Here is an 11,872-nt window from a genome sequence, read left to right on the forward strand (position 1 = left end):
CACTTATCACTTACTCAGTTCTCTAAGGATGCATGTAATGGAAGGAGGAATGATCTTCTTTAAAAACTACTCTTGTTTTTACTTTTATTTTCTCACTTTTTTCATCATATTCTTTATAGCACCCAGAATGTGCTATCTTAGTACCTCTAATCTAGCTTGTTTATGATGTTTAATGTGTTTTAATGTCTATATTTATAGAGATTTGAGCAAACATTGCACTTCAGAGTATTACGGACCGTTCGGGGTTAATTTGGAGAAATTAGAAAGTAAGAAAAGCAACCAAGCTTAAAAGGATTGAAAAAAAGATATAAAAAAAAAATGCCCCAAGGGGGTTGGTGCTGCATGTGGCACAATTCCCAAAAGGCATGAAATGCAGGCAGCACTGTAGTGCTCTGGACCTAAGTGCCTCTATGCTCGCATGTGCTAGGCCCTTCGCTTTGGCAAGGGGCCTAAAGAGTCACGATGCCAACACGATAGTATATATAATTTCTCTTATTTTTAGGATAGAGGAAGGATTTTGAGATCTCTAAGCTCGGAGTCATATTTGTATATTTTGATATTGGGATTTAGATTTGATGAATGGTTGAATGCATAAACCTCAATTTCGATGTTCTTGGGCATTTTTTTAATAGTTTTTTGAGATTTTGATGAATGTTTATGGGATTTTCTATTTTTTCTTGTTTGGATATCTAGAATGATAATATTAATAGATTAAATTCACAACTTAACCATGAATACTTGTATGTTCATTCACCCATAATATGCATGTTGTAGGTATTTGCAATTGTATTGGTGGCATGCTTAATTTGAGTAGCAATAGGTTTTAGTTATAGCTATGGTTCGATTGCTAGGATTCTAGGATCATCAGTAGTGAAAGAGAATGAAACCTAAGGAATAGAAATACGTTAGATTAGATTAGGCCAATCTAGCTTAATGTCCTAATCAATCCAAGAGATTAATGTGATTAGTTAAGTAAGCTTACGTGACAATACTTAGTTAATTTAAAAACCAACATCGTTTTTCCTAGGGAGTGTGTCTAAATTTCCATATATTCGATTAGGCTTGATAAGTTGATAATACATCAACATTTGTATGTTTAATCAATGAATAAATCCATGGATATCCCAACGGTCTCTTAATGGGCGAATGTAATCTTGTGTATAACTCTCTCTCTCTCTCAATCTATCTTACTTTCTGCACTTTAATTTCCTTTATTTAGTCTTTCTATTAACTCAAACTTCAACCCCCCCTCCCATCCTCGATTTTTATTTCTTTCCATAGACTAATTTAACTTAAAGAGATTTTATCTTAGGCTCCTCTTGTGGTTCGACCCCCGTTCTTGCGACTAATACTACTTTTTAGTTGAAGTTCTTGATCGGTGAATCCTTAATATTATTTGATTGGCAAAAAGCCTCGACAACATTTTCGTTTATAAAATTGGCGTCGTTGTCGAGGAGCTAATTAATATCTTTTTGTTAAATTTGTCTTGTAAACATTAAAAACCCTAAAAAGATTTTCCTCTTTTTTGAGTCTGTTTGTTTTATCATGGTAGATGAAAAACGATGCGTGTGTAACCACTTATTGCGAGGCAAGCAGCTCAGCAGGACGAAGAGGAGGTAAGAGTGATTTATGAGCTTAGAGATTGTTTATTTGAGCTCACTTCTATTGTTTGAGATTTTTCTGTTAGGAAATTACAGGCTATGGAGGCATATCGTGTTGGTTCACTTCAGGATCATCGATCTGAAGCATGTCCTCAACTGTAATATATCTTCGTGTGTAATACCTATCCCCCCTTGGAAGTTGCCTAGCCCAATCTTGATGTTGATGCATGCTCCTTTTGTTAACTCAGGTATATCTTTAAAGGAATTGGTTATGGAGCGTTCTAACAACTTTTATGAGTCTTCGCAGGAATCTCTTCATGGGCAACAATAGTTTCTAGCTTCTAGTAGGACAATCTCTATTCCAGATCGGAGGCTAGAACTAACCTTTAGAGCTAGAGTGACTTTGTCGCTTAAGTTGCTGAATCAGTTAGGAGGCAGGATGAGCCCTTGTTGCAACTATCCTCTGAGACTACCAAGTTGAGCTGTAATGAGGCAATTGACATCGACTGCCATGTTGAGAAGTTGATTCCTCTTCAGGCTAAGGTATGTCATTGGAGTCTATAATTTCTAAAGTTGCTAATCATTCTTCTCAATGTCAGCAAGAATCTCTTGAGTCTCACCTAGAGAACCAAACCCATCTAGAAGTGGTGGATGGTCCATTTATCCAGCTTGCAGATTCGATGTTGACAGTGGAGAGCTAACTAGAGGCACCCATCGTCTGTACTACTAAGGTTGAGTTTCTTGTGGAGTTCTGCGGGTCTAGCGATGATGAGGATGCATACCCCCTGCCATGTTGTTCGGAGCTAAGTAGGTGTCGTTAGTTCTACCTAACCCGAAACAAACAATATTTGTAAAGCTTGAACAACAACCTAAACTAAATTGTAGTTAAAATGGAAGTAAGAGGTCGATCCACAGGGAAATGTTATTTAATTTTTTTCTTAACCAATATTAACTATGAAAGCTATAAAACGAGATTTTTATTAAGACAAGAAACATACTAAAAATCAAAAGACAAAGGATAGTTGTACCAAAATTAGAATAATCTTGCTTCTAATCCAAGTTAGATGTTCAATGCAATTTCTATCATTGGATTCTACAAATTTAATTCACAATCGAATTAAGCTCACAACTACCCAATTAACTAGATTAAAATAGTCTCTACAAAGGCGGATAACTAGCATTAACCTAGTCAAGAGAGCTTCCTAATCAATAACTAAGGTAGGATAGCCCTAACTCTAATCAATCTACATACTTCTACCTCTATTGGGTTCGATAACGGCCATATAGAAAAGAAAACACGTGCATTAAGTTCTAGGATTCATTTACGCCGATTAATTGTTAAGATAGCTTACTCAACTAACTAAATTTTTTTCAAATCTAGTAATTAGTGCATCCTAGGATAGCTATTAAACACATAATTACTATTTCCTCTTGTAGATCTTGGCTAGACATTCTATCAAACACGATAAATGCAACACATTCAATCGTAAATGTGGAAAAACCAAGCATCTAGGCTAAACATGTTCAAGATATAGATCATTCAACATGCTTCAAGAATTAAAAACATATTAAAGAATGCTAAAATCAGATTCAAATGATAAAGACAAGTAGAAAACTCAAAAGAATTTGCAAGAACTCTTGAAATAGAAACAAGATTCAATTACTTCACAAATCCATAGACAAAAGTCATGAAAAATTATAAATTATTGACTACAAATAAAAAATAAATCAAAATCTAAACCAAGTAGGAAAAAAATTACCATAAAGTAGTATTGATGCAGAGAGAAATTCTAGCCTCCATTGAAATCGTGCTTCCTCCCTTCAGCAAAAATGAAAGAAGCTATTTATATTTACAAGGTAGCGTCACGACGGTGGGGTTAGGATTACAACGCTAAATTACAAAAGGTCAAGAAGCGTTGCGCTTGAGACGTGATGCTAAAGGTTGACTCTGCGTTCCGCAAGGCGCGCACGCAGGATGAATCATGTCAAAATACGGAGCGTTGTAACACTGTCCTCTTTTGTAACAGAAGTGTGCATTTTGTCTTCAAGCGTTGCTCGACACTTGTCCTAGGGTCTTGACACTGAAACTCTATGGTGGAACTCAGTGGCATTACTCAATAGAATTTTGGTAATTTTCTGATTCTCTTCAACTTAGTTGATTTTCTTGGTCATTTCTTTTTATCCTTTTGACCCAATTTTCTCGGAATGACTCCTAAACACCTCTGGGACCGTTTTACCTATAAAATTAGTAATTAAAGCAAATAGTCCACACGATTTTAGGGGAACTAACACAGAAAATATACATCTTTTAAAAACTTAACACATGGCCAAACCAAGTATGTGAGGTTAAGTATGTGCCCATGTTTCATCTCGAGGAGCCTCAGGTGATAGAGTTAGAGGCTACAAAGCCTTGTTCTGTTCTTCTCTCTAGCATCTTTTTCATATTTGAATATTGCTCATCTTTTCCTTATGAATTCGAGTTTTTTTTCTATTGACATAGTTGAGTCTGCATTTTACTTTAAAAAAATAAAGAAATTAGAAAATATTTCTGTCTCTTAAGCCCTTGAATACTTTAAAAGCACGCTTCCTACAAGAAACTTTGTGGATTCAAGGAAGAAAGAGCCTGAGAAATATGAGATTTTTTACATATCTTGATAGGAAAATAATGTTGAAAAATTGATGTTAAAAAATTACGCTTCCTTGAGGTAGCCAAGTGTCAAAATTTACTTGCTTTCTTTTATTACTTTTGTAACTTAGCTTCATGTTTTTCTTTTCTAGGTTCCTCTTCTTTAGGTGGCAAGCTCTCTTACCTGTTGGGTAGTATGTCCTAAAACTCGTAGTTTTGTAAACAGTAAACATATATGAAGTTTATTCAGACAAGTGTTGTTGATTGTTTAATAACTCTAAATTCAATAAACTATGAACCCTTCTATTGTCATGAATACTTGGACTTTATGTGTAGACATAAACTTGATCAAGTTCGAATAAAATAGCCTAAACCGTCTATAATACTTGGATAAGGTTGGATACCTATTTGTAGAGATATTATTGAATACGACCCGCTTTATGAGTGTTACAAATGTTGTAAAGTGTCATAAGCGATGTGATTAGTTCGTTCATGTAGAGACATGTGAGCGGGGGTATTCTACACGATGAGATTGTGTAAGACAGACCACGAAATAATCAATGTTACGTATTAACACCATTTACTGTTAACACTGATTAATTTCACTTCTTGATGACCTAGATAACTTGATCTGAATCTTAAGTTGTCTATGAACTCTTGTTTATTCACGATTGTCCCTTGATCTGCATAGGTGAGGGTAAGCCCAACATCGTTGCTCAATATGCCTCTCATTTTAGTGATAAGACTGGATAGATGGCTGGGGACATAGAATTCTTAAGATGGAATTCAATCCTACCCATTTTAGGGATAGTAGAAAGGTTATTCACTTAAGGGCTGATCCCGGGTCTTGAACAAAGGGCCCCATTCTCTCGTTGGCCTGAGATGGAATGGATTTAGTAATTATGATCCTAAATCAATTGTTCATTAGAGGGACAGTGGTACTTAAGGAGAAAAGATGTAACTTATGGGTATTTCGGTATTTGACCTAGTCGAGGTTACGAACAACCTGTGAAGGATCAACTTATTGATGACGGTTATATCAAATGGACACATAATATATCTACAGTGAGGGGAGTGCAACTACAGGCTATAGTGGACAGCCCTGTTAGTTAACGAATATTGATTAACTAGGTTAAAGAGTTTGACTGGTTAGTCTCGGATCATTGGAGCCCAATATATCATGTTCTTTGCATGCTTATTCTTATTTTCATGCAATTAGAATGTTGTCGATTTCATCGCTTCTGCTGTGCATGCGTTCTTTATGTTCCACCAAATGGTATCAGAGCATGCTTATAATGTTCTATTGCATTTTGGTGGGTGTTATTCATGTGATGAATGTTTGATGGATTAAAGTGGATACATTACAGTTTTGGCATTAGTTTTCATTTAATTTCTTGTTGAAATTTGTAATTGCTCACATGTTTATGTGCTCTAATGTGTGTTAAAGGGTCTATAAATTTTCTAAAGTCATTAGAGTCGTTTTTAAGCTGTAATTGCTCGGTTTCAGGAAAGAGGACAACTTCAATTTGGTGGAAAAAAGCTCACAGACCCGAGAGAGGCTTCCAGACCTCAGTCTACCTCCCAGACCCAACCCATAAATTCATCCGATTCGGTTTGGTGGGAGTCCCTTCACACGCCAGCTATCTCCCCGCATCTGACCCGCTCGTGACCCGTCTGATTCGACTCCGTCAGGAGCCTCGTGTGTGCCAGTTGCCTCATCGATTCGACCTGCCTGCATGCCCGCTTTGCAACCTGGCTCACGCCCCGTCAACCCGTGTGTCCTATGAGTTGACTTCATGCACACACGTTGAATAGTCAGTCCAGATGGTCTGTACCGGTTCAATTGACCTGGTTGAGCCAGTTTGATCGGTTCTTTATGGTTTTTGGTGTTTTCAATCAATTTCGAGTTGGTTCAAAGTGTTTGATGCCCTTCGAGGATCTGCTTTCTAAATTATGTAATAATTTAGTTGTTTGTTTGCTTTTAATGCCAAAACTGGTCCACTTTAGTGTTGTTTACTTATTATGCATGTGATGTATAATATTGTTTGATTATGTGTGCATAAAGTATGCCATATAGTTTTTTAAAAACCCCACCATAAAATAAGCATATGGCATGCATTTGTTATATATTATAAGTGTTATAATGTATAGTATGCATGCTAGGTTTTAATATAAGTGTTATATTAAAGCATGTTTTTTTAAGGAAGCATGTTATAAATGAATGTTCTAAGGTTATAAATGTTATAATTTACTAGACTTTTAAAATCTATAACAAAGATAAGATGTGTGATCACCTAGGGTTAACCGGTGCACCGGTGCAATTCAATCGCCTTTTTAAGAGTTAGAATAGGTCGATTACTTGTAAAACAAGAGTTGTCTACTTACCCGGGGAGATCTTATCTAAAGTTAAGGGTACTTAAGTTGACGGTTTACGAAACACCTCCTACCTAGAGATCAAACTGGTGTCTAATTCAATAATCCTAGTTTTATGAGCATGCATGAGTGATGTAAGGTAATAAAATTGGTTTATCACTTAGACATCATAGGTTAATCCCGTTATAGGAGTTATACTAGGAAAAATCACCTAGACTTAGGTTGTTAAATATTAGCCAGTTAATTACCAAGTAAATACCTAATCTTTTATAAAATAGAACACTTTAGTGGGAGATTAATAGTATATGAGATATATTATTTCTAGCTCTCACGTCCCTAAGAGTTCACACCATGAGATCCATGCTCGACTTCGAGTTGCTATTAGCGGCAACCTTCTTTCGGAAAGTGTTTGCATGGGTCAATAACAAGGTGAATAGGGGAAGTAGTTCATAGTAAGTGGGTGAAGGGTGTGTGTCAACACGTCCTACGGCCTCTTCCATTAGGTCACACCATGAGTCTCCTATGTTACGCCTACTGGTTTGCTTTATGTGATCCTTTGCTAGTCGTTTAGCGACAGCTATCCCTTTGGAGGGTTGTAACATAGGATTCAGAACACTATGAACTCCAGAAATAGATAGGGTTGCTTAGGTCCATTTTCAAACAATTGTTTCTCCTTCGAGGGCTTGTTTGATTCCGATCTCTGTAATTCGAAAGTAGTGGGTATACACTTATAAGACTTACTAAGTGTTAGTAAAGTTATTGACCAAATAAACGGTAACTAAGTACTATAAGGATAAGAGTTATTCTGGTATTAGTATCTAGTCAAGAATGTCTTGATTCAGTGAAGGAGTAGTAAACTGCCCTTCGGTGGGGGCTATTCTGACTCACTAAAATATTGTAGCAAAATAATAATGGGAATGGGTACATTATTTTTGCTAAAAAATTGGATAAAAAGAGTTAAAATCAATTCTCTAATAAATTTGTTTACTTTTTCAGCAATGTCAACATCCATTATAAAACTGTTAGCTTCTGAAAAACTTAATGGCGATAATTACAAAACTTGGAAATCGAATATTAACACGATACTAGTAATAGATGATCTCCAATTTTTTTTTTAATGAAGGAGTGTCCTCCATCCCCTAGTCCCAATGCAAACCGAAAAGTTCAGGATGCGTATGACAGATAGATAAAAGCTAATGAGAAGGCTCGGGTTTATATTTTAGCTTGTATATCTGATGTGTTTTCTAAGAAACATGAGAGGTTAGCTACTGCAAGAGAGATTATGGACTCTTTGCAGGGCCTATTTGGACAACCGTCCATATTTTCCATTCATGACGCAATTAAATTTGTTTACAACTACAGAATGAAGGAAGGAACCTCCGTAAGGGAACATGTTTTGAACATGATGGTTCACTTCAATGTTGCAGAAGTGAATGGAGCTGCCATGAATGAGAAGAGTCAAGTTGGATTCATCATGCAGTCTCTTCCAAAGAGCTTTTTTCAATTTAAAACGAATGCAATGATGAATAAGATTGAGTATAACTCGATGAATTTTCTCAACGAACTCTAGATTTACGAATCTTTATTGAAAAATAAAGGTTCAAAGGTAGAAGCAAATGTTGCTTCCACCTCAAAAAGGAAACCCCAGAAAGAATCGTCTTATGGGAGTAAATATGGCCCTTCTTTCTCCAAGAATAGAGGTATTCAAAAGAGAAAGAAGAAAACTAGGAAGTGGAAGGCTCTAGTTGCATAGAAAGGCAAAAAGGAAGTTGCCAAAGGAAAATGCTTTCACTGAAACAAAAATGGGCATTGGAAAAGAAATTGCCCTAAAATCTTGCCGAGAAGAAAGCTAAAAAGGAAAGACAAGGTAAATTAGATTTACTGGTTATTGAAACATGTATAGTGGAGAATGAGGATTCTACCTGGATATTGGATTCAGGGGTCAATAATCATGTTTGTTTTTCTTCTCAGGAAATTAGTTCATAGAGGTAATTTGAAGAAGATGAGATTACTCTCCGGGTTGGATCAGGGGAGCGCATCTCAGCTAAAATAGTGGGAGCTGTTAAGTTAACTTTTGGAAATAAATATATGTATTTAGGAAATGATCTTTATGTACCTTCTTGTAAAATAAATATTATATCTATTTCCTATTTGTTGAAAGATTTGTACAAAGTAATTTTTTTTCCTTAATGAAGCGTGCATTACAAAAAGAGGTATACAAATCTGTTCTGCAAACCTAGAAAGTAACTTATATAAGTTAAAACCATTTAAAGTTGAAGCTGTATATAACACATAAATGTTTAAAACAACTGAAACTCAAAGAAAAAGGCAACACATTTCTCAGAGTATCTATCTTTGGCACTTGAGACTTGGTCACGTTAATCTTAATAGGATTGAGAGACTGGCTAAAAGTGGTCTTCTAAACAAGTTTGAAGATGTCTCTTTACCACCATGTGAGTCATGTCTTGAAGGAAAAATGACAAAAAGATCTTTTTCTGGAAAAGGTCTTCGAGCCAAAGAAACCTTAGAGCTCGTACATTTAGACCTTTGTAGACCAATGAGTGTTAAAGCACGGGGAGGTTATGAATATTTCATTAGCTTTATAGATGATTATTCAAGGTACGGTTACATTTACCTATTTCATTTTAAATCTGAAGCTCTTGAAAAGTTCAAGGAATTTAAGACCGAGGTTGAGAACCAATTAGGTAAATCTATTAAGACACTTTAATCAGATCGAGGTGGGGAGTGTTCGGACTTGAAATTCCAAGACTATATGATAGAACACAGGATTCAATCACAACTCTCTGCACTGAGAATGTCTTAGCATAACGGTGTATCTGAACAGAGAAACAGAACCTTGTTGGACATGGTCCGGTCCATGATGAGTTATGCTCGGTCGCCTAACTCATTTTGGGGGGTATGCAGTAGAGATTGCAGCTTACATTTTGAATAACGTTCCCTCTAAGAGTGTTTCAGAAAGACCTTATGAGTTATTGACAGGATGTAAAGCTAGTTTACGTCATTTCCGGATCTGGGGTTGCCTGGCACAAGTGTTGGTGCAAAGTTCTAAGAAATTGGAACATCGTTTAAAATTATGTCTATTTGTAGGTTAAGTTAAAAATATGAGAGGTGGTCGGTTTTATAATCCTCAGGATGATAAGGTAATTGTATCGACAAATGACACATTTTTAGAGGATGACCACATTCGAGATCATAAACCCCGTAGTAAACTATTATTGGAAGAGATTTAAAATAATGCTACAAGCGAATCAACAAAAGTTTTTTATCAGCCTTGCTCATCAACAAGAATTGTAGATAGATCAAGGACATCTGGTCCATCACATCCTATTCAAGAGTTGAGAGAGCCTCAACATAGTGGGAGGGTTGTGAGACAGCCTGACTGCTATATGGGTTTAATTGAAACCAAAGTCAACATACCTGATGATGGCTTAGAGGATCCATTAACATATAAACAGGCAATGGATGATATTGATCGAGATTAGTGGATCAAAGTCATAGACCTTAATTCAGTTTGGGACTTGTAAATAAACCTAATGAGGTAAGACCTATTGGTTGTAAGTGGATCTACAAGCATAAAAGAGACCATAAGGGGACAGACCAATAAAGCCCAGATAGTAGCAAAGGGTTATACCCAAGTTGAAGGGGTGGACTATGAAGAAACCTTCTCACTTTTTGTTATGATAAAATCTTATGGCTTTGAATAGAACGTTGATGAACCGTGTGTATACAAAAAGATCATCAACTTCATTGTAGAATTTCTAGTTTTGTATGTAGATAATATCCTACTTATTAGGAGTAATGTAGGATACCTAACTGATATTAAAAATTAGCTAGCAACCCAATTATAGATGATATATCTGGGAGAGGTACAGTATGTTCTTGGGATTCAAATAGCTCGAAACCGAAAGAACAGAACACTAGCCATGTCTCAAACATCTTATATAGACAAGGTGTTGTCTAGGTTTAAGATGCAAGATTCCAAAAGAGGCCTTTTACCTTTTAGGAATGGAATACATTTATCAAAGGAACAATCTCCTAAGACACCTCAAGAAGTTGAGGATATGAAACGGGTTCCCTATGCATCAGCAGTTGGAAGTTTATGTATGCAATGCTATGTACTTGTCCAGACATATGCTTTGCAGTATGGATTGTCAATAGGTATCAGTCCAATCCTAGTTATGAACATTAGACTGTTGTTAAGAATGAGGAGAATATTGCTGATCCGTTTGCAAAGGCCCTCCCAGCTAAGATTTTTTAGGGTCGCTTAAAGAGTTTAGGACTACGTGTAGAATAAATAGGGCAAGTGGGAGAAAATGTGGGTATGAGATGCCCTAGTTTATTGTATTTAGTCCAAGTTAGAGTTTTAGTCAAAGTTGGAGTTCATTGGGTTGTATGTCCTAAAACTCATAGTTTTATAAACAGTAAACATATATGAAGTTTATTTAGATAAGTGTTGTTGATTGTTTCATAACTCTAAATCTAATAAACTAAGAACCCTTGGCTATTGTCATGAATACTTGGACTTTATGAGGAGACATAAACTTGATCAAGTTTGAGTAAAATAGCCTAAATCGTCTATAGTACTTGGATTAGGCTGGGTACCTATTTCTGGAGATACTATTGAATACGACCCGCTTTATGATTGTTACAAATGTTGTAAAGTGTCATAAATGATGTGATCACTTCGTTCATATAGAGACATATAAGCGAGGGTGTTCTACATGATGAGATTGTGTAAGATAGACCATGAAATAATCATTGTTACGTATTAACACCGTTTACTATTAATACTGATTAATTTCACTTCTTAATGAGCTAGATAACTTAATTAGAATCCTAAGCTGTCTATGAACTCTTGTTTATTCGTGATTGTCTTTTGATCTGCATAGGTGAGGGTAAGCCCAACGTCTCTACTCAATATGCCTTCCATTTAAGGATAAGACCGGGTAGATGGTTGGGGACATAGAATTTGCAAATGGAATTCACTTCTACCCATTTTAGGGATAGTAGAAAGGTTGTTCCCTTAAGGGTTGATCCCGGGTCTTGAATAAGAGGCTCCATCCTCTCGTTGGCCTGAGAGGAAATGGATTTTGTGATTATGATGCTAAATCAATTGTTCATTAAAGGGACAGTGGTACTTAAGGAGAATAGATGTAACTCAGGGGTATTTCGATATTTGACCTAGTTGAGGTTATGAACAATCTATGAAGGATCAACTTATTGATGACGGTTATATCAAATGGATGCATAA

The sequence above is a fragment of the Benincasa hispida genome, chromosome 8, assembly GCF_027475165.1.
Source record: "Benincasa hispida cultivar pf3 chromosome 8, pf3_genome.v1.1, whole genome shotgun sequence".
NCBI lineage: Eukaryota > Viridiplantae > Streptophyta > Magnoliopsida > Cucurbitales > Cucurbitaceae > Benincasa > Benincasa hispida.